Source organism: Pipistrellus hanaki, assembly GCF_964339955.1.
Source record: "Pipistrellus hanaki genome assembly, chromosome: 3".
NCBI classification, from domain to species: Eukaryota; Metazoa; Chordata; class Mammalia; order Chiroptera; family Vespertilionidae; genus Pipistrellus; species Pipistrellus hanaki.
Window position 1 is genome coordinate 98,152,031 of NC_140505.1, and position 24,012 is coordinate 98,176,042.

The 24,012-nt window shown below is 40.7% G+C and overlaps 1 protein-coding gene across 1 annotated transcript in view; it reads right to left on the reverse strand.

Moving 5' to 3' along the window:
* FRY (FRY microtubule binding protein) overlaps positions 1-14,748 on the reverse strand; it is a 476,275-nt gene extending 461,527 nt beyond the window's left edge. Inside the window, exon 1 of the mRNA XM_084878512.1 lies at positions 14,608-14,748. The gene's annotated coding sequence lies outside the window, so the exon portion shown is untranslated. The remainder of the gene's footprint in view (positions 1-14,607) is intronic.
* Positions 14,749-24,012: the final 9,264 nt, after the last annotated feature.

Here is a 24,012-nt window from a genome sequence, read left to right on the forward strand (position 1 = left end):
CCTCTGAGCAGTGGACCGAAAGCCATGCCTTACATTAAGTAATGACTGAAAACTATTTGACAGGGACTGCACTTGACAGGGTGTATTTCCAAAATAGGAATTTTCCATTTGTATGGCAACAAACAGTCACTGTCGATTCCCTAAACTGGCAAGAGAAAAAATGAGTCTATTTCAGAGTCAAAATTTCAACTGGGCTTTCATTCTGCCAACATCCTCAATTTTCCTAGTATGCCATGAAAGTAGAAATATTTAAGACTCACACAACAATCTGTTTGTGAAGAGGATAAAAGAAAATATATCCTCATTTGAATCCCAAGAATTAGAATATAATCAGTTGGTTGTTGTTTAATGTATCTTAAATGCTACAAAAAAGCATCAACCAAACTGACAATCTCAAAACTGAACTAGAAGTTATAGACCCATGTCCTTGCTGTTATGTAATGCACACAAATACATGGGTACATCTTCAATATAGATAATGAATGTTGAATGTTGTCCTGACAGATCTTAAAGGATACAGATAATTAAATAAAAAGAGAAGAATGTGTAGTACAAGTTTTACTATCTTCTGTATCATCAATTATGAATGTCACCAGCTCAAGCTAATATTCATAAAAGCCTCTTTTGACCCAACTGGTTATTCCTGCCTAATGCTCTTTTCCCTTCCCTTTTAACAAAAACCTCCAATATACTCTATGATAGTCATTATTTTCTTCCCTGGTGCTTTACTGAATTTTAAAATAAAAGTTTTTTTTCTTTTTGTTTCCCCCCCTCTTACTTAAAGTCAGTACATGTCTTCTTAGGAACAATGCTAATTGCCTCTACTCACCTTTACCCTTCTCAACCCAGGGGTAGATATTTCTAGTGGAGACTGACCTCATCTTAAATGATACTGTTCTTCCCAGGGTTTCCTGCTAACCTCTCCAACAGGTCTTAAATAAGCTTACCCTCATTAGAAGGCTCATGTTTCAGATCCCAAAGGAACACAAAGGTCTAAAGATCAAATGTGGCACTAGAATCCACTCTGGTGAATATTCTTTTAGGAATCAAAAGGCAAAGCACACAGGATCCACCCAGAAACATCCTACCTGGAGTGCAGGTGCAGCATCTGTTTCAAGAACTTCTTGGGGAATTCCAGGTTGCAGGATGGCAGTGAACACTACAAGATGTATTGGACCCCTCAACTTCACTTGCAAGTTTAGTGTAGACATAGCCTTAAAGACTTGGCTTTTTCTTGCTGGTGTTAATTTTTAAAAAATAGATTCCACTGTCGGTCTACTTGCCCAACCTTTTGGTAGGTTACCTGTACCCAAATTCTACCTACCACCCCCCACCCTGTGTTTGCAGTCCCCAATCCAATGGCCCCTCTCTGATCTCGTCCTTCTGTGGAATCTTAACTGTCTGGTATCTCTGCAGCATCTTCTAGGCAGCAGCTCATCAGCAATTCAAATGTAACTTGACCAAGATTGGTGTCTAAGACTTAGCAGGACTCCCCCCACCCCCCTTCCAGGCTTGTCATCTGACTCCTGCCTTCTAGCATCTTTCTCTAACTCCATTCTCATTGATTTGCCCCTTCTGGACACAGGGTTCAGGCATGTGCGACACTTGTTGACCTTGCTTTCAATATTATTGAAGATGTATTTTCCTAGAGGGTTTGACAACATTCTTAATAAATACCTCACCATTCTTTGGGATCCAATAAAAGAAAAAGAGTCTACTTTTATGATTCTTTGGGGTATATTAGCTCCCTAGTGAAACTAAGTCAGTGCAATGCTATGGTTAATGGCCAGGCTGAAATAACGTTTCTATTCTTCGGTTTATTATGTGTGTTGCTGCCCAACTGCATTGAACAAGAGAAAAAGCACTTGACCCTGCAGTAGAAAGAGGGAAATTTGTGCCTCACATTTTCATTTGATACTTATAAATATAACTGAAGTTACCAAACAATATTCTACTACACAGTAAGACTTGATTTCCTCCCAGTTTTATTGCGATGTAAATGACATAACATTGTTCAAGTTTCAGATGTATAAGACAATGATTTGATATATGTATATATTGCAAAATGATTGCCACAAGTTTAGTTATCATCCCTCACCTCACAGTTAAACACTTTTCCTTGTGATGAAAGCTTTTAAGATCTTCTCTCTTAGCAACTTTTAAATATACAATACAGTATTGTTTACTACTAGTATATCACCATGTTGTACATTATTATCTCCAGAACTTATCTACCCTACAACTGAAATTCTGTATCTAATTTTCCCACCCCGCACAAGACAACTTTAAGCAGAGAGTGTTTAAGTCCCTTGGCTAGTATATTCCAAAGAAGGAACACCCTCAGAGTCTAGTAAACAGAGAGCTCTAGCATCTCAAGCAACAGCTTAGCAGGAGTAAAATAAGTAGAATATTTATAGAATTTGGGTATTATGGCCTTTGATGATTCAAAATATGTCTATTCTTGTTAAGTCCTATGAAGACAATGACATTCAAGGAAGGCTTTCAGGAAGGGATGGGACAGTTGTTTTTGTGAATCTAGATCACAAGTGTGTTGGCAGTCTAATAAAGGGGGAAAAACAATAAATGACCAACTGATAGACAACTGATCTTATTTCTTAGATTAATTCATTTGAATTTTCAGGACAACTGGGTTCACTTTGTTATTTTTTAAATTATATTTTTGTGGTTTTATTTTATTTATTTTAATTGTATTAATCTTTATTGTTGAAAGCATTACATATGTCCTCCTTTTCCCCCCATTGACACCTTCTAAACTGCCCTTACCTCCCACCCCAGGCCTTCACCATCCTATTGTCTGTGTCCATGGGTGACACACACAGACACACACACACACACATACACACACACACACACTAGGGGCCCGGTGCATGAAATTCATGCACTGGGGAGGGGTCCCTCAGCCCAGCCTGCCACCTCAGCCCTCAGGGGATGTCCTAAGGATGGCTTAAGCCCACTTACCATTAGGAGTGGACCTAAGCCAGAGTCTGGCTTCCCTTTGCTTGAGGTGACTGGGCTGATCAGGGAAAGGCGCCAGCCCCATCACCCCACTGCTGCAGCCACTGCCAGTCACTGCAGCTACCAAGGTATTTTCATCAACACAGACTCCAGTCCCTTCTCCATGAAAAAATGACAACTTTCTTTAGGCATTTTCTAGATGTGTCTTTCATAGGATATGACATTTCTTTTTCTTTTTTTCAAATATATTTCATTGATCTTTTACAGAGAGGAAGGGAGAGGGATAGAGAGTTAGAAACATCGATGAGAGAGAAACATTGATCAGCTGCCTCCTGCACACTCCCTACTGGGTATGTGCCTGCAAGCAAGGTACATGCCCTTGACTGGAATCGAATCTGGGACCCTTGAGTCTGCAGGCCGATACTCTATCCAATGAGCCAAACTAGTTAGGGCGGATACAACATTTCTTTCTTTCTTTTTCTTTTTATCCTCACCTGAGGATATGTTTTCCATTGATGCTTTCCCCTTCCCTCCAATTCCAAGCTCAGCCCCTTCCCAAGTCTAAAGCCTCCGCCCCAGGCTTTAGGCTTGGGAAGGGGTCCCCCCTCCCCCAACACCTCCAATCACAGGCTCAGCCCCTTCCCAAGCCTAAAGCCTCCGCCCCAGGTTTAGGCTTGGGAAGGGGTTGTCACCCCACCCCCGCTCAGAACCTCTGATCACAGGCTTAGCCCTTCCCCATGCCTAAAGCCTCCATCCCAGGCTTTAGGCTTGAGAAGGGGACCCCCATCCCTCCGATCGCAGGCTCGGCCCCTTCCCAAGCTTAAAGCCTCTGCCTGATGGGTTCCCTCCCACCACCCCAACCTCTCCATCTCCCCACCTCTCCCACTGAAGCATTCCACCTTGCCCTCGGCCACCTCTGCCACCATCTCCACCACTGCTGTGGGCCTCACCCCGCATGCCCAACCCGCTGTGCCCACCAATGCCGCCACCTCTGTGGTTGAGGGTGCAGCCACTGCTGCTCACCTGGCTCCACCGCTCCCTGCACACACTGGTCCACAGCCACCTTGCTTTCCACTTTCCCTCCCTCTTCCTTCTATGCTGTCTTCAGTCTTCACTCCTCCCTCCATCCATGTATACAAATTAATCACCATCTTTGTTGGGTTAATTTGCATGTTCACTCTGATTGGCTGGTGGGCATGTTTGGTGAAAATTAAAACAAAATGAGGTCGGTACCTCACACCTGTCAGAATGGCTACCATCAACAAATGCCAAGTGCTGGCAAGGATGTGGAGAAAAGGGAACCCTGGTACACTGCTGGTGGGAATGCAGACTGGTGCAACTGTTATGGAAAACAGTATGGAGTTTCCTCAAAAAATTAAACATGGAACTCCCATTTGACCCAGTGATCCCACTTCTAGAAATATATCCTAAGAAACCCGAAATATTAATCAGAAAGAATGTATGCACCCCTATGTTCATAGCAGCACAGTTTATAATAGCTAAGATCTGGAAACAGCCCAAATGCCCGTCAGTAGATGAGTGTAAATGTAGGACATTTACACTTTGGAATACTGTGCAGCAGTAAAAAAAAGAATTTCTTACCCTTTAAAACAGCATGGAGGGACCTGGAGAGTATCATGCTAAGTGAAATAAGGTAGTCAGAGAAAGACAAGTATCACATAATCTCACTCTTATGTGGAATTTAAGTAACAAAATAAACTGATGAACAAAGTGGACCCAGAGACATGGAAGCATGGAACTGAGTGTGGAATCTCAGTGGAAAGGCAGGGGAGGCTCGGTGGGTGAGAGGTAATCAACCAAAGACCTCGTATGCATATAAGCATGACCCCATGGACACAGACAATGGGGCAGTGAGGGCCTGGGGAGGGAGGTGGGAGCAGGATCCAAGAGGGTCAATGGGGGAGAAATGGGACATATGTAATATCTTCAATAATAACAAATTATTAAAAATATATATTCCAACCCAAAGCATTTTAAAGCATTCAAGATAGTTCAGAGACCTTTATAGAATATTTAGGCCAGGGCTCCATGGTTTCCACTGTCCATATTTCATCATCATCCCAGGCTAAGACAAAAGTGCTCATAAGAAAGAGCTATATTACTTGTGAGGTTCTGAGTTTATTTTTATAACAAAAGCCTTCTACATGTTAGGCATAGCTTCTGCTTATCACTCACAACATACCTATAAGGCATACATTCAAATCTCCATTTTACAGAAGCGAAAGCTAAGCACCTGTAAACATTAATAGGAATGGAGCCACTTTAAAATTGAGCAGGAGCTGACTTTGCAGATGAACTGCTTTGCATGATTATGTCTCAAACCTTAGAATATTAAAACAGTGCAAAATAACATTTGAAATAGACCCTTAGCAACCTTGTTTCCAAAAAATCTGTTTTCAGAGACAAGAAATCAGTTATTATGACTACTGGACTAATGACTATTGAACTGGAAATGTAGAACTAATATTACTATGTTAGTTTATCTGCACTGAAATGCCTAGGTAAAATATCTGAATAAAGAACTTAAGAAGGCATAGTAAGTGTCTGGTTGTACTGGTATAAAATCCATTCTTAATACTCTTCTCAGTAAGTTACTGGAGGTTTCAGGGACTGATACTCAAAATGCAGGACCATAAAGACAGGCTAGGTCTATTCATCTCTCTAGCAACCAAATTCTGGCTACATAGTGGCTCATTAGATTATGAATTGGGGAAATACAAGGAGAAACTCAAATCAGTCTATTTGTGAGAAGCTCTAGTTGAAGATAGAGGGGGAGGTGATTTAAACTATCATGAATTTTGATTATTAGCTGTGAGTTTAATTCTCTATCATCTCAGCTCCCAGGGGAAGCAATGTTTAAGAGCCAGCTGTAGAAATAAAAATATGATGGGGAGAGTGGCAGCATTCTGAATGGCAGCTTTTGACTGGCAGATGGCCTTGATTTTAAGAGGCCAGTTGGCAAGGTTGTGCCTCCTGACAGTCATCTATCAGGAGATGAAAGGTGGAAAAAGCTCCTGTGCACTTCCACATCAGAACCACCAGGATTGCTCTGAGATGCACAGATCATGAAATAGAGACAGGCTCATGATGATAAAAACCAAGAAAATAAAACTAAGGTAGAGAAGCTGTTTAATGTGCTATTAATGTTTGTAAGTGTCCAAACTGAATTCTATTGTTGAATTTGTTTCTATTGTCTGGAAAAACATACAAGTAAAAGAAAATCCCAGTGAGGAATTCTGTCACAACTGGTTTCTGAATAAAAGAATAAAAGCCCTACAATTATCTTCTTTAGTGCTGGTATAGGATTGTTATTATTTTCGTTTTACTTGTAACAAATGAAAAATAAGTGGACATAGGATTTCAACTTTGCAAATCACTTTAGACTTTTGCCAAAGCATTCATGTGACACAGTCCATATTCCTATCAACACCTTACATATGTTAGATAAGTTTTCATTAGCCATCTCCTTTCTCATTCTGTCATTTTTTTTCTTTTACAATTGTTTTATTTTTATTTCATTAATTAAATAATTTCAGTTTTCTATATTCTGTCTTTCTTTTTATAAAATGACATACTCAGAAAAATCCTCACTGCTTTCAGACCTGGAATAAATACATTACTTTGCTTGGTTTCCCTCCCTCTCTTCCTTCTTTTTCTTCTTCTTTTTATTTTTTATTTTTTTATTCTTTATTAAGACTACTGTTTCAGAGCAGTTGAGGGGAAGGAAGAGAGATTTCCCATACATCTCCTGCACCCACACATGCATAGCCTCTGACTATCAACATTCCCCACCACAGTGGTACATTTGGTATAGTTGATAAACCTACACTGACAGGTCATCATCACCCAAAGTCCATAGTTTACATTAGGGTTCACTCTTGGTGTTGTATATCTGAGTTTGGACATTCTAGTATTTCGTTTTATTCTCCAACATTGAACACTGTGGCTTATCTGAAATTTAATACAATATTTGGTTATAATCAAAATATAAGTTATTCTTTTCTTTACTGTTTTTTCTTCATACTGTTATTCTATTGTTTTAGCAAGCTGCATTAAATAATTGATAATTTCTTCAACGTTGCATTATTTATTTGTATTGTATGTTTAAATGAAGTTCACTAAATAATCTAAATCTAAATCTGGAATTTATATACTATTATTTTTAATCCAATACCATAAAATTTTAATAATGGGGTCATTTGTAATAGATTTTTTAAAATTTTCTTAAGACAAGTTTATCTTCCATGACTTTATTTGTTAAAATTTCAGTTTGTATTTCTTGCTTCTTCATTCTAGGTGATTTAACTATCAAATTATAAAGTATTTTGTGAGGACTTTTATTCATAATTAATAACAATCTTTAAACCAAGAAAGGTGGGAACCAAGAAAGGTGGGAATTCCACTCAAATTATATTTTTAATTCAGCAGAGAGTTATTAAGCTCCTACAATTTGCCAGCACCTTTCTAAGCTCTAGGGCTTAAAATGTAAGCAAGGGTATACCTCTTTCCACTCTACTTCCAAAAGAGTAAAATTCAAATTCATAAAGGTTAAAGCTCAAATAGAATGAAAATACCGAGAGCAGCTCCAGGAAGGCTATCCCTTAACCCTCTCCCTCCCATTATGGGGTCTTATAAGGGCTCCAGGAAGCAAAGGACTCATGAATGTTTCTGATACTGAGAAATACCAGAAAGCACTCATGTAGATATAATGTCCATTACATATTTTGAATAATTCAGATATTTTCACATATTATTTCATTTGACAGCATATACCAATTTTTACATGGGCCTAATTTGTATACAGAATCAGAGGTTAAAAGGCCCCTATATTCATAGCAGCACAATTTACAATAACTAAGATCTGGAAACAGACCAAGTGCCCATCAGTAGATGAGTGGACAAAAAAGCTGTGGTACATTTACACCACGGAATACTATGCAGCAGTGAAAAAAGAAGGACCTCTTACTCTTTGAGACAATATGGAAGGACCTGGAGAGTAGTATGTTAAGTAAAAGAAGCCAATCAGAGAAAGACAGGTATCATATGATCACACTTATATGTGGAATTTAATGATCAAAATAAACTTATGAACAAAATATATTCAGAGATACAGAAACATGGAACAAACTGTTGAATCTAAGGTTGGGGTGGGTGGGTGGATAGGTGGGAAGAGATCAACCAAAGAACTTCTATGCACATATGAATAACCCATGGACACAGACAATAGGGTGGTGAAGTCCTGGGGTGGAGGTTGTGGGTATGCTAGAATGGAACAATGTGTGTGTGGGGGGCAGAGGGGGAGGGGGGAAGCGGACATTATGTAATAGTCTCAACAATAATTATTTTAAAAAGAAGAAGAAGAAGAAGAAGAAAGGCCACAGAAGCCTGGATTGTAAAACATATATTAGGTTAAGAAATATGCTTCACTGAACATATCCTAATCACCCAAGGACTGATATGACAAACATGAACTCTAGGTCAGCAACATAAACTAGGCAGAAATGCTTTCATTGGCAAATTTAGGCTAGTGTTGCTGCTCTAATTAGAGTTATGACGTCAGTTTGGAAACACAATGGGTGAGCAGCTGTGCTCTAGTGAAAGCATTCCTACAATTTTCATCAACATAGATAAGCTCCTACACAATGCAAAGATGTGTGCAAAGTCAGAGTAGAAGGAATGGTAAGCAAAGGGCAATCTTAGAATTTTCAGTGTGAAGGAATTACCTTCTTAGATTATTATTATTTTTTATTGTCTAAAGTTTTACATATTTCTCCTCCCCCCCCCCCCGACAGACCCCCCTCCCTAGACATTCCTACCCCTGGCACCCCAGTGTCTGTGTCCATTGATTATGCTAATATGCATGCATATAAGTCCTTTGGTTGCTCTCTACCCCCACATTCTTAGATTATTAGATTGACCTCCTGCTTATGCTTTCATTATTATTGATGTGAACAGTCAAAATTCTAAGGAAAAGTCATAGACTTTAAAGGTGTCATCATCATTACCCAACCACATAAAGAAAAGTTACAAGGCAACATTTTATTTCATTTACTTTGTTGTGAATCTAACACTCCTAGTCTCACGCACTCCTCCACTCATCATTAAAAATAATGCCCTGAGTCTCACCCCATGCCTATCCCACTCATCATCACCCTCCATCAGCATCCTCAAAAAGAACATGTGTTAGTACAGGTACATTTAAAACATACTTTGCCTAAACTTTTCATCAGCACACTCCCTGTTAAATGCTTTCATATAACACTGACGAGTACCATTTCTTTATGTCTATGTATATCATCTCATCATCTGATCAATACTGACATGAAGTTAAGAAAAGTATGTTTCATGTTATTTTGAGTAACTCATATTTAGAAATCTACTCCTGAGCACAACAAATGCCACACACAATTCACTTGCAACTCCCATTTTACTCTGAGAAACAACCTTTTAAAAAGTTGCCTTTAACTTTCATGTTCCCTGACATTTTTTGATATTCCAAATCCACAGTGAATAAGGAATTACCCCCAAGATATAATTACCTTGTAGATTTCAAAATTCTACAGCTAAAGATGTATTTGCTTAAGGGCTTATTTATATTTTTAAAGACTTCAGTGTTTTGTCTCCTTTTCACCCTGGGTGGTTCATCTTTCATCTGTGGAGTGTGTAGTTTCTTATCTTTTCTTCTTCTGAAGATGAACAGTAAACACCTGACTGTTCCAGCAAAGCTTCACTGTGAGCACTGCCTGGACCATCTGGCACCGTGGCTCAGATTTAATTACTGGTTACTGGATGAGTACCATGTGTCAGACCCTGAGTGAGGCATTTTTGCACAATTGGCTGAATACTCCATGTGTACATGGGCCTAATTCATTAGGTGACTATTTAACAAATTCCCATGTTACCATTTCTTTTATCTTCTATATTCTGATGTTTTGACATCTTGGGGTCTTGATGACTCTAGACTCTAGAGGGATTACTCTTCACAGGGTGAGCAAATTCCTATAGATAAACATCTTTCCTTCCAGTATGCCTTTCCTATGCAAACCAACCAATACTGAGTCCAAACTCCCAATCACCTCCTTAACTGGTTTTCACACTCAGGGCCACTATCTTCCTGCCCTAACCGCCTCAGAGCCAGGTACAAAACATCTAGGAACTTCCTTATGTCCCAGAACCCTCTGAAATTATTCCAAATAGCCAATTCTAAACCTGTTTACCTTGCCTCCAATAAAGTCTCTTGTCCACATTTTCCTTATTCCCTCTGACTCCACTGCTTCCCTGCTTCCCATGGAATGTGAGTATAATACATTTCTTCCTTCATGGCAGTAATATCTATATCTGAATGTCTTAACATACCTGATTAAAACAAATCACCCCACATAATCATAGAACTAGCAACTAAGATTATCCTGTTTTTCTTTCATTCTATCCTCTGTGTTTAGAAGAAAAATTTAACTTTTCTTTTTCTCATTTGTCATTTGTCTAATCCATGTTAACAATACTTAATAAAAGTAAGTATATGTAAGTTCCTTTAGAGCAGTAGTTCTCAACCTTTCTAATGCTGCGACCCTTTAATACAGTTCCTCATGTTGTGGTGACCCCCCAAACCATAAAATTATTTTTGTTGCTATTTTATAACTGTAATTTTGCTACTGTTAATGAATCGTAATGTAAATATCTGTGTCTTCCGATAGTCTTAGGCCCACAGGTTGAAAACCGCTGCTGTAGAGCCTAAAACCATTGGAAAACATAGACATTTACATTGCGATTCATAACAGTAGCAAAATTATAGTTATGAAGCAGCAATGAAAATAAATTTATGGTTGGGGGTCACCACAACATGAGGAACTGTATTAAAGGGTCACAGCATTAGAAAGATTGAGAACCATTGCTTTAGCGTATAAATCCAAAGATTTAATTAATCATTGTTTTCTCCTAAGGTGTGAACAAGCCATGTCTGATCTATCTGCCAAGTCCCTTCACAGCACCCACTACCCTGCCATACTACTTCACCCATACATAGGGAGAGTCAGGAGCAACCCTCTGCCCACATCATTCATCCTCCCGCTGAGCCAGCAAACTAGATGAATCTTAGAAACCCTTCAGTGACCTCTGTCACATGTGTGTTTCACAGGTTCTATATTTTACTGGTCTAGAATCTGGATGTGTTATTATAGGTCCAACTAATCATGTTCATAAGCTGTGGAGTAATTTGGTCAATGCTAACTTGCTTCAGTCCTCAGAACTGCTTTAGAGCTCACTGCTATGTTACACTTCCCCGCCATTCCTTTTGCTGGCATCCTTACCAGGCTTGCTGTCCTTGTCCTAGAAATGGACTTTGCTTGACCAGGGAACAATAAAGAAGCAAAGGCAATGACAGATGGAAATATGAATTGCTTGCCCATCAAAATTTTCTCTATCTTTTAAGTCTGTTTCTTTGTCAAATGTCAAAATATAAAAGATAGGCTTTGGGGAAGGTTAAAATGTGGACTACAAGGCAAGGCCATTAAGTAGATATAAATGTTCTTGGAGGTGTGCATCCAGACAAGGTTATAAGCACTGAGTTTCTGTTTCAAAGGGACCTACTGAAGTAAATAGTTAATTCTGCTATGTATCAAATACACAGACCACTGTTAAAGTGCCATGTCATAATATAACTGGCAACGTTTTCTTTCTTTTTGTATAAAATAAAAATAATGCTATGTTTTACAACTGATGGTATTAAGATTTGATGATCATGGAAATAAAGATGGTTGGCTAGTTAATTTAGAAGTTTTATAAATAGAAGAGAATAGTGGAAGTTTGTTGATACAGGACAGTTTTAAGTTAACGAGGTATTTGAATGAACCCAACCTTAGTTAAACTGTGCAATATCAATAATTTGGTAGAGTTTTGTAAATAAGTCATTTTAAAGATATGTACCTCACTCTATCCCAACCATGTTTCTAATACACTTTTTATCCTTATGTAAGAATGTGACAATGAGCACACCTCACACTCTACTCTCCCAGTTTTAATTAGTGCTGCTCCAGTGTGGGGGCGTTTAGAGATGTTGGAGGGGAGATACTGGGGCTGTCTTCTAAACTGAATCCCAAATACTATTGTGGGGGATTGAGTGAAATAATTAGACAGGAGAGTCCACTTAAAATCCCAAAGCATACATACAGGACTTTGATATTCTTAGCACTAGAGTAATATTAGTGAAATGCCACCCACAGGGATATGTTTCCAAGCAGCATATGGTCACAGCTCAAAAAATGCATTTATTCCTTTTAGGCTTATTACTGCCAACCATTTTGGAACCAGAGAGAGTTGAAAACTGTACCAAGGATGACAACACACACAAACACACACACACACACACCTAGGAAAGGGAAATATTAAAACAACAGCTGTAGATTATAGTAGCAGACACAATTATTTTTAAGTGCAGCTTCAAAACTTACTGTGTCATAATTGTGAAATCATTGTTTTCTGTTTGTTTGTTTGTTTGTTTTGTTTTGTTTATATTGTTCAGCCAACTGACAACTACCTAAGCGTAAAAGCAAGTAATCAAATCAGAAATAGGTGTGTGGTCACATACATCACAAGAGAACAGGTGAAAGGGCTTGTATATGGTGAGCACATATCTTCAATAGTGTTGACAACAGGCTGGCCTCTGTCAGGAATTCTCTGACAGTGGTACACCAGCATGAGCTGAAGGGGATGTACTGCTGCTAACTGAGGGTATACATGTTCAGACCCAAAATAGATTTGATGACCGTGAGGGTAGAGACTGCTCTATGTTTGCTAATGAGGGAAAAACTCTCTTACCTGTCTTTGGAATAAATTTACCTGAAAGGGCAAGGAGCTTATGTCTGGAGCTGTCCATCTGATTTACCTGCTGAGGACTGAGGATGGAGGAGTGTCTGGAAGTCCCTTGGTGAGATGCCACCTCTTGGTGAATAAAACACCTCTGGGCACAGGCATACAGCGATGGGTTTCCAGAAAGAGAAGATGTTCTATAAAGGGGTATGGTTGAGGATGCCAGTAGGCAGTCTATGTTGCCATATTTGGATTTTCTACAATAACACATATTAGTATCTTTCAAGAGGGACTGGGAGACAGCAAACAGTGCATACAAGTTCAAAACCCACCATTGTCACTTACTTGGGAAAATTACATAAACTCTTTAAACTCTAAAACAGAAGAATTAATAATACCTCATCAGAGGCTGTTAAGAATTAAAGTAATAATATATGTAAAACACCTAGTAGTATATCTGGCACATAGAATGTGCTCAATATAAGAACACTGTTCTGTCACTACTGACTAAGGAAGTTTTCTTCTGTTTATGATGTAAATGTTCTTACAGATATGATGTTACCGGGTGTGGGGATAAATCATATGGACCACAAAACATGCTGATGTCCGTGGCAAAGTTCACAACAGGGCACACAAGGTCTCCAGAGCACAGAAGTTAGTATTATGAAAGTCTTACGGTATGACTGTATCGTGGTAAGAAAGAAAGTCTTACGGTATGACTGTATCGTGGTAAGAAATAAAGTAATTGAGAATCCACATGTGATCAGAATAGCATCAGAATGATTAGAATTAGATAGTAGTCAACATATATTTGTTGAGAACTGGTAATTTCAAGTCCATGCAAAACCCACTTTACTACCGCTACCTTGAGCTACTTTATGTTCCTACAATCGTGTGTAAAACTCATTTCTGGCTCTAATTATTTCTCTACCTTAAACAAAGTTTTGTAAAGCAAATGATCCCTACCTATAACCCATCTAGTTTTGAAGGCTGAAACTTTCTCCTGTCTTCAAGTGGATGCACATGCTCTGCATTCTCTGTTTCCACGTGTTACCCTGAGAGCTGGGCCACAACTTCCCCTCCCTTTCCTGTGCTCCACAGCAGCCAGCGCTCAGGGAAAGCCTGTTCCAAGTTGTGGCAATAAGAAAATATTCAAGGCATGACAAAGTAATCACTGGCACCTTGGGCATTCTAGTGATTGGGGGCTTTAATTAGAAGGTAAAGTAAATAGACAATTTTTTTTATTTTAAGCTGAGAGTACAGACCTTGGTAGAGCCCATTCTAGGAGGGGAGAACTTGACTACTTGATGCACTGACTTCAAGCAAAAGTCATAGTGGTTCCCAGGGAGGTTCCTACAGACGAATTTCCTCAAGAACAGCCTGTGTCAGGAATGCTGGTCTGATCGGAAAGCGGCATGGGCTCCTGCATGCCCTCATTCAGGGCACAGGCACCCGGCAGGAAGGGGATCTGCCTCTATTAAAGGCGCGGGCCTTGGGGACGCCAGTCTGGCTCCTGGAGTCTCAGCATCAAACTTTCTCCAGAAACAAAAGCTCTTTCAGACCACTTGGAGGCAGAGGCAGATGGAGGATGGGGATGCCACCAGCTGCCGGCCAAACACAGCACCGCCCCCTGGGCTCCCTCCCTCTTCCTCACTGGGACCCGCCTGGCAGCGCGGCCCCGCCCCGGCCCCGCCCTCCCCACCGCCACCCGCGGAGCCAGCCCCTCCCGGCTCCAAGCCCCGCGCCGCACGGAACCTAGAGGAGGGCGCGGCGGTGCCCCGGCCGAGGAGCGAACGGGGCCACTACCTTAGGGAGAGGCCAGGGCTCCTGCGCCCGAGGAGTGCCGCAGCATCGCCGGGTCGCCGCCGCCGCCGCTGCTGCCTCAGCCTCTCGCTCACCACGCTGCACTCAGCTGGCTGCGCCCGGGCTCCGCTGCCCGGCAACCTCCACTGTCAAGTGTAGACCCGCCTCTTCTGCGCCGGGATTGGCTGTCGGCGTCGTTGTCCCGCCCCCGCGCCGCGCCCTCCGGCTCCCTTGCGCGCGCCGCCTAGGAGGGTCCCAGCTAGGTGACGCTTCCTGTGGGCGTAGCGCTGAGGCTTGGTTCCCAGCTCTGCCGGGTCCCACTCCTGGGCCAAAAGAAAAGAAAAGGGGAGAGGAAGCACAGAAACGGAGAACACAGCTTCTCTGGGGGAGCTCAGCTGCGGCAGCTCTGCCCTGGAATCAATTCTATAGACACATTTGTTAAGAGAGCCCAGGGAAGGTTGACGAGGGTGGGGTGTTGGAAGTGTAGCCACAGGGTGTTTTGCTTTTGCTGCTTGGTTTTCCTTATTTGTTTGTTGGGAGAGGATGAGGTGGAAGGGAGAAGAAAAGGGAGGGAGCTCATTAATTTTGTTTTTGTAGATCTATTTTTTTTTTAAAGTTTGTCCTTCACAGTTGGCATTCAAAATTATATTAGTTTCAGGTAAACAGCATATACAGCATAGTAGTTAGGCAATCATATAATTTACAAAGTGATTCCCCCCATAAGTTTAGTATCCCATAAGTATAATCATACACAGTTATTACAATTATTGACAATAATTGTCCTGTTGTATTTTATATCGGCATGACTATTTTGTGATTATCAATCTGTACTTCTTAATCTTTTCACCTTTTTCACTCAGACCTCCAACCCCTCCTCCCATCTGACAACTATTAGTCTGTTCTCTTCCTATGAGCCAGTTTCTGTTTTGTTTGTTTATTTATTTTGTTCTTTAGATTGGCATCCTAACCTGAAGGTTCCCTTACACACAGTGTACACTTCTTTATTTTATGAAGTAAGTAAATTCAGTTCAACACGTGTCCAGGATCACAAGTCAGGAGGTTAATTCTATGCTAATATAAGAAATCAAATCTATCTCGGATTTTTTTAATTTCAGTCATGGGAGAGATGATTCTAATACTCGATGCTTTGTATACATGTAATGAGATTAATTAAAAATCCAGAGAAACAAGAAGTAGGTTAGTGATTACCTTTTCTATGAGTGACTGCTAACGGGTAGGGGTTTCCTTTTGGGGTGATGAGAATGTTCTGCAATTTGATGGTGGTGATGGATGTACAACTCAATATATACTAAAAGCCACTGAATTGTACACTTTAACTGAGTGAACTTTATGGTATGTGACTTGTATCTGAAAGCACTTACGGAAATATTGCGAGTGAGATCGCTTTGGGGAAACTCACTTAAACACGTAGTTGCACTAAATCACAATTCTATTCTTTGTTGACAGAAAATTATGTGCACACACCCATTCATTCATGCATTCATTCATTCATAAGCCATGTTCATCTTTATCAGATACTCTGAAGGGATACAAAGATTAATAATATATGATCTGTTGTCAGACTATTGAGGGAACAGGCATTATAATACAATAAGGTGTCTGGTACTGCAAGGGAGTTAAGCTAAGTGCCATGTTTAGATTACTAATGTTGGAAGTGCAGTCTTTGGATCCTGCTGGAATAAGAATTTCTGGAGGTCCCCATGGGAGGGTAAGATTCTATAGAAAGTTTTATTTCTGTGGAATTACACCTCTGAATTTCCAGCATTCTCTTTACCTTTGACCTGCTAAGGAAGAAGTCCCAGTTTGTTTTCAACAGAGCTGGAATCAAAGCTGGTGTCCAGAATTTTTGCTCCATGTTAGGGCATAGTCCAATCTAGCATCGAGCTAGCTTAGTTTGTGTTTCTTGCTGCACTGTGCGTGGGGTCCACAGGGCCACATGGCTATGGAGGGAACAGGGCAGGAGCAAAGCCAAAGGAACCAGAGAGCCAAGAGAGAGGGTGCCAAGAGCCAAGAGAATGAGCTTCTCTGCCCAGGGGATTATGTATTCCCAAATTTCTGTGGGTTTTCAATAGCTCTGCCCACTCTGGCCAATGGTCTCTGTTCCCAGGTTAAACTGACGGGCAATTACCTTTTCTATGTACCTTCCCCTACTCACTGCACATGGCTCTATCTCCCCTTTGTGCAGTCCTTTCCCACAGTAATCTGCAGGGAGTAGGCTGGTGGGTCCCTGTAGTGTGCAAAATAGCTTCCTGGTGAAGCTATTATAGGCCTTCAGTTTATGTTCAGATACTATAGGCCTTCCCTTTGCTCCTTTCCTATCTATCTATCTATCTATCTATCTACCTACCTACCTACCTATCTATCATCTTATCTATCTATTAACTATCTATAAAATAGAGGAATATGCAAATTATCACAACTTTTCACAGGGTGGATGGGGCTGCTGGCTGCTGGGTGGGACTCCAGCTCTAGAGCAGATTTCGTCCTGCCCAGGCACAATCCCCCATGGCCTCGCAGCTGAATCCTGACACCAACCTGGGGTTTACTAAACTTTACTGGAGCTGCTCCCCACAGCCCCACCCCCTGCCCCAAGACCGCACTGCCTGCAACAGAGCACCCCAGCAGCCTCCTGACAGGCAGGCAGCCAGGGAGAGCAGAGAGGGGCAGGGGCTGCAGGGAGCCAGGTTCCCAGGGGTCTGAGGAGAGTACCTGACAGGAGCTGGACTGCAAAAAAGGAAGAGGAAACAGCCATGGGGAGCTCTTCCAATCCCCCTGCATGGAAACCTACCCCAGACCCCGCCCCCCCGGGGGGGACCGGGAGGCTGACCAGACATGAGGACCCATCAGCATTCCCCAGGCACCTGCCTCTTGAAGAAGTGGCATGGCTCGCTCCAGGCTCCTGAGGGCACCGCAGCTGGCTCCTGTCTCCCATAGAAGCGGCCTGGCTCCCTCCAGCCAACTCCTGCAGAAGCAGCACGGCTCCTGCCAACTACCACAGGCAGCTGCACACTGGGCCACTAGTTGGTAACAACTAGGTAATTACAATGGTATCACTAATCACCAAGGAAGAATTGTGGCATCAGTCATGAAGGACTGGAGTGCAGTGTTTGCTCTATTAGAAATGGCTGATGTGGCCCATTATAAGAGGTATGACAGGAAGTAAAGCTGGACAATTACTCACAGGACAAAATTCACTGTAGGTTAGAGCTCAGTTCAAGAGTCTTGAACATTTAAATTGTTCTGGTTTTTTCCCCATCCCTGGTATAATGCGTGGTTTTGGTTTTGAATGGTCTCAATCTAATCCCAGTTTCTTCATCTAGTAAAAGCACAATAGTACCATTAACTGACTTTCGTGTCTGCTTTTCTGGTACACAAAGTGCTTTCCTGAATTCTCTTCTCAGAAGCTGAGCTGCTGAGGGAATGCGCTTAAGGCCTGTGGCATCTAAGTGATGGAGCTGGAACAGACCTCATTTTCTGGCTCTGAGTTCCATGTTCTTGACATTATCAGCCATTTTTGAGTCGTGAAGCTTCCTTAGAAGCAGCAAATGAAACCTGTTTTCACACTTAGAGTTGATCTTTTTGATTGGGAAGTAAGAATATTACAGGCCCTAAAGGAACCTCTCCTCCTTCCCCTGCTGCCCCCCACCCCCCAACACACACACACACACACACACACACACACACACACACACACACAGCTATTGATCTCCTTAGCGCCTCACCTGGAGGCTACACATATTATCAGTACGCAATTGTCAGTAGACCTGTAGCACTGTCCTTTCCTTTCACCTTTCCTTTCATCCTCATGAGATCATGAACACATTTTGAAAGCAGGCCCTGTGCCTTGTTAATTTCCTTACTTTCCTTCCCCCATCTTGTATCTTCATCCAGCCTCACCCAGCCCCTTCTCCAAACTCTTCCCATCCCCAGAGCCTAGAGCCCAGTAGGCCCTTCACAAATGTTTAAGTGTTCAATGGTATTTTATCATCGAAAAAGGAATCATGCCCTAGCTGGTTTTGATGGGTGATTAGAATGTCGAACCTTGGAGTGAAGGATCTCGGGTTTGATTCCAGTCAAGGTCCTGTACCACAGTTGCAGGTTGCAGGCTCAAACCCTGGCCCTGGTCGAGGCAAGTGTGGGAAGCAACCAACTCATGTGTCTCTCTCACATCGATGTTTCTCTCTGTATCTTACCTTCCCTTCCACTCTCTAAAAATCCATGGGAAAAATATCCTCGGGTGAAGAGTAACAACAACAAAAAGGGAGTCATGTTTTTTTTAATAGGAATTGTTTATAGTGCTGACATACATTGTGAAATTTGGGTATTAATTTTCCCATTTAGAATATGTGTTCTAGAGCTTTGGAACTCATGTAAAAACATTAAAGAATTACACTGTACACATAATAAGCTGTGAATTGAACTCTAAATCTAAATGCCTTTACAAGTCTCTATCCAGGAGACTATAATAGTAACATTTTAACAGTAAAAAAGTAGCCCTTGAGAGAATAATAATTTTAATATTTATTACTTTTTTTTTTTTTTTTTTTTTTTTTTTTTTTTTTTTTTTTGGAGCTGAAGAGATAATTTACTAGTGGTTTTAGAGGTCTTTAAAATCTTCTCTAAATTTTTCTTATTTGTTTATTTTTCTTTCTCACTTCCTCCTTTTAGGCTCATTTTTATATGTCATAGGATTCTGATATTTAATTAACACCTGAGCATTACAATTCCCTTTTTCATAAATTGCTGTACAAAAATATAGACTCTAAAAGGAAGAGGGGTGCTAATCTCCTTGGAGTTCAAAGTGTTGAAAGAAACAAGGAGGAGGCTGTAGCCAATCCTCTTACAGAAGTAGATATTGACCCTTCTGGGGGAGTTATTATGTGTAGGAAAAAATGAGATAATGATAATAACAAGCTACTTTGTGAATGCTATCAAATATTATCAATACCAGCCAGATAGACCCCTAGATAAATATTTTTCTAATAATAAATATAAAAACAATTAAACATAACAATTTTCTAAGCATATTCAGAAAAGTAAATTTGAGGGAAAACACTGACCTAATTGAGCCACACATGATGGCATATGGCAAATAATCCTTGGGAAATGATAGTGGATTGTTTGATGGGCGTGGTTGCCTATCAGCTCTCAGCTCTGCTCCACAGCCAGGGCTTTGCAGCCTTCTCAAGCAGGATTCCTATTTTCCAGGTCACAAGGCAGAGAATTAATGGGATGTGACCTATTATTACCCCTAAGGATATTTATGGGCCCTGCTTTCAGGGGTGTAGCCAACCAAAGATAGGACAAGAGAAGAGACCAAAAATGCTTCCGTGCTGAGCTGTCTGCCATATCCTGATATTTTTGTTTTTGTTTTGTTTAAATATATTTTTATTGATTTCAGAGAGGAGGAGAGAGATAGAAACATCAATGATGAGAGAGAATCATCCATCCATGCCTCCCGCATGCCCCCTACTGGGGATCAAGCCCACAACCGGGGTATGTGCCCTGACTGAGAATCTGATGGTGACCTCCTAGTTCATAGGTTGATGCTCAACCACAGAGCCACAATCCACTATTTACTTCCCAGGGATTATTTGCCAAATACTAGTGTTTTTAATCAGCCAGCCATAAGGTTCCTTACACTTAACTTATGGTGGAATTTTCGGAAGGATATCAGCAGATAGTGATTTCAAAAATAAGTAACCTGATGAAAAAGAACAATTTTGTAAGTAGTATAAATGTGAAAATTATGGAGGTTTTATAAAAAATAAAAATAATCCTATAATTGCATGTTCTAAAAAATTAATAGTGGTGACTTTTCCCTAGCTGGGGCATGAACTATCAGGGAAAGTATGAAGATGGAGATGGTTTTTGAGTTAACAATGAGTCTTGATTAAGCAACAGTAGTCTGAGAATGAGAGGGGAAGAAGGAGCATAATGTATTGAGTAAACAGCACCTGGAAAGTGCCATGGTATGAAAATGTGTACAGTCTCAGGATGAAATGTGGAGGGGGTACGTACGTGGTTCTCTTTATGTGCCCCCTCCACATTTATGCTTATCTGTTCTCTGCCTTTGTATGTTTGCACATTCCCCACCTCCACCTCCAGGAAAGTAAGTACATATAGCAGAGAGAAAAGAAACAGGCTCAAAGTAAGTTAGCTGTTACCATAGAGAATAAGAAAATAAAAATGTTCATATTGCCGAAACCGGTTTGGCTCAATGGATAGAGTGTCAGCCTGCGGACTGAAGGGTCCTGGGTTTGATTCAGGTCAAGGGCATGTACCTTGGTTGCGGGCACATCCCCAGTAGGAAGTGTACATAAAGCAGTTGATCAATGACTCTCTCTCATTGATGTTTCTAACTATCTCTCTCCCTTCCTCTCAGTAAAAAAATCAATAAAATATGTTTTTAAAAATGTTCATATTACATAAAAGGAAAGTCAAGCATGATATATAATTAAACAGAATAAATACTTAAAAAGGTTCTTTAATAGAATAAAGAAGAGCAGTTATTTCAAAGGAAGCTCCTGTTTTGACATTAAACTGGAAAGACATCCAAACATTTAGACTAACATTATAGCCTTTGCTTTGCTTTTGAAAGACTTTATGGTGCTTATTTATATGAATTAATGTTTGCAATTCTAGTTACCTTAAAGTTATAATAAAATAAAACAAAACCCATTGGATGTATGTACATGAAGGAGAATTATATATATATATATATGTAATAAAATAAAACAAAACCCAATGGATATATATGCATTAAGAGAATTTTATATGTGTGTGTGTGTGTGTGTGTGTGTGTGTGTGTGTAATATGCAAATTAGCTGGGACACCTTAAGGCGTCACTACCGGCTCAGGAGGAGGATGCATCACTACTGGCTCAGCAGGATCTGCACACACAGATGGGCAGGAGAAGACTGCGAGTGGCCCACAGCCCCAGTGGATACACCAGGGGAGGGGGCGTGCTCCAAGGAGCATATCCCCAGTGGGTGGCGGTGGCGGCCAGAGAGCAGCAGCCCAGGTCCTGGGTGCATGATGTTGGCCGGAGCTAAACAGCCAGGGTCCTGGGTACCGGAGGGAAGCCTGTGCTGGCAGCCAGGGGAAGGAAGGCCTATTATTATAAGAATATTTGTGCATTGGGCCTCTAGTACTGAAATAATGTATACCTTTTTAATAAATGACTCAAAGCAGCTAAACTCTCAAAAATGAATTTTAAGCATCCTTTTTTATTAACTTTTTTCTTCTTCTTACTTACTAGACTCTTTGAAATGGTTCCACTTATTTCCTTTCTTTTTTCCCCTTCGTACTGGGATGGCTGTGAAGGGAATTACCAGGTGTTAATCTTTTGAGAGTGGCACAGAAAGACAGGAAAAGATCTAATTTAAATCTAATTTTTAAAACAGAAAGATGTTGTTTCTGTAAAATCACTGATGAGTTTGAAGATGATTGTGAGTGAGGGCCTAGACCAAGTTATTAATATTAATAGTCTGGATGTGAGCACTTAGTAAAAAGTAATGTCCACCAAAATTTGGTATAAATTATTAAAAAATAAGTTATGTCAAATTAACAGTCTGTGTTTGCCCAAGTTATACTGGTAAGTCAGAAACAGATAACAAAAGCAGTAGAAAAGATTAACAAATTGAAGAGTTGGTTCTTTGAAAAGTTAAATAAATTCTTAGCTAGACTAACCATGGAAAAAAGAGAAAGGACCCAAATCAACAAAATTATAAATGAAAAAGGAGATATTACAACTGACACCAAAAATATTAAAAGAATTGCAAGAAGCTATTATGAAAAACTATATGTCAAAAAACTAGACTATCTAGAAGAAATAAGAAAATTCTTAGAAATACAAAACTATCAAGACTGCATCATGAAGAAACTAAAAAGTCTAAATAGATTAATTACTGGTAAGGAGTTTGAATCAGTAATCAAAAATTTTCCAACAGCCTAATTCGATTTAGCTCAGTGGATAAAGACTCAGCCTGCGGACTGAAAGGTCCCAGGTTCGATTCCGGTCAAGGGCATGTACCTTGGTTGCAGGCACATCCCCAGTAGGGGGTGTGCAAGAGGCAGCTAATCGGTGATTCTCTCTCATCAATGTTTCTAACTCTCTATCCCTCTCTCTTCCTCTCTGTAAAAAACAATAAAATATTTTTTTTTTAAATTTTTTTTCCAAGAAAAGAAAGCCTAGAACCAGGTGGCTTCACAGATAAACACACACACACACACACACACACACACACACACACACACACACACAAATAAGCTGTTAGATCTAATCAAAGTAAGTTGCAGTCGCCCAGTTTCCTATGCTGACTCATCCCCCGATATAGCACAGGACATCTTTCTCAGGTAGACCTTTAACCATACCTTTTGCCTGGGGAAGAAGCAATTGCCCCATCTTGATGCAAAACCTCTCCCTACACCCTGTGGAGTAGTCTACAGCCTGAGGTTCATTAAAAGACTGAGAACATAGTAATACCACTTCCTGGAATGTATCCCAAGAAAACAGAAATATCAATCCGAAAGGATATATGCGCCCCTGTGTTTATAGCAGCACAATTTACACTAGCTAAGATTTGGAAACAGCCTAAATGCTCATCAGAAAATGAGTGGATAAGAAAACTGTGGTACATCTATATAATGGAATACTATGCTGCTATATAAAATAAGGAATTCTTACCATTTGCAACAGCATGTATGGACCTGGAGAGCATCATGCTAAGCAAAATAAGACAGAGAAAGATAAATATTTCATGATCTCCTCATTTAATATAGAGAACATCATAAACTGGGGAACAAAGATAGATACAGAGACAAAGAAGCATCGAACAGACTGTCAAACTGCAGCAGGAAGGCAGGGGAGGGTTGGGGTAGGGGTAAGAGATCAACTGAAGGACTTGTATGCATGCATATAAGCATAACAAATGGACACAGACACTGGGGAGTGGGGTGGGGATGAGAGCATGTGCCAGGGGATAGGGGAGGCCCCGTGGGAGGTCAATGGGGGTAAAAAGGAGATGTATGTACTACGATTTGTAACACTTAAAACAATAATAATAAGAAGAAGACTGAGAATAACATTCAATCTGCTGGCAGAAGAGATTCTTGGGAGGCTTTGAGTCTTTGCCTGATCTACTTCTGGGCTTTGGGCTAAGAAAAGCAAAACTTTGTACATATCTTGGTCCTTTCCAAAGGCACCCAGCCCCAGCAGAAGGGAGCCACAAGTTGTGGATTGTTCCAAATAGGGTACTCAGGGCCAGTCAGAAACAGTCTGACATTGTCCTGCACCAGAGACCTTCCAAAAAGACTGGGAGTCATAGCAGGTCTACCTAATACAAACAAGCAGCCAAACTGGGGAGACAAAACAAAACAAAACAA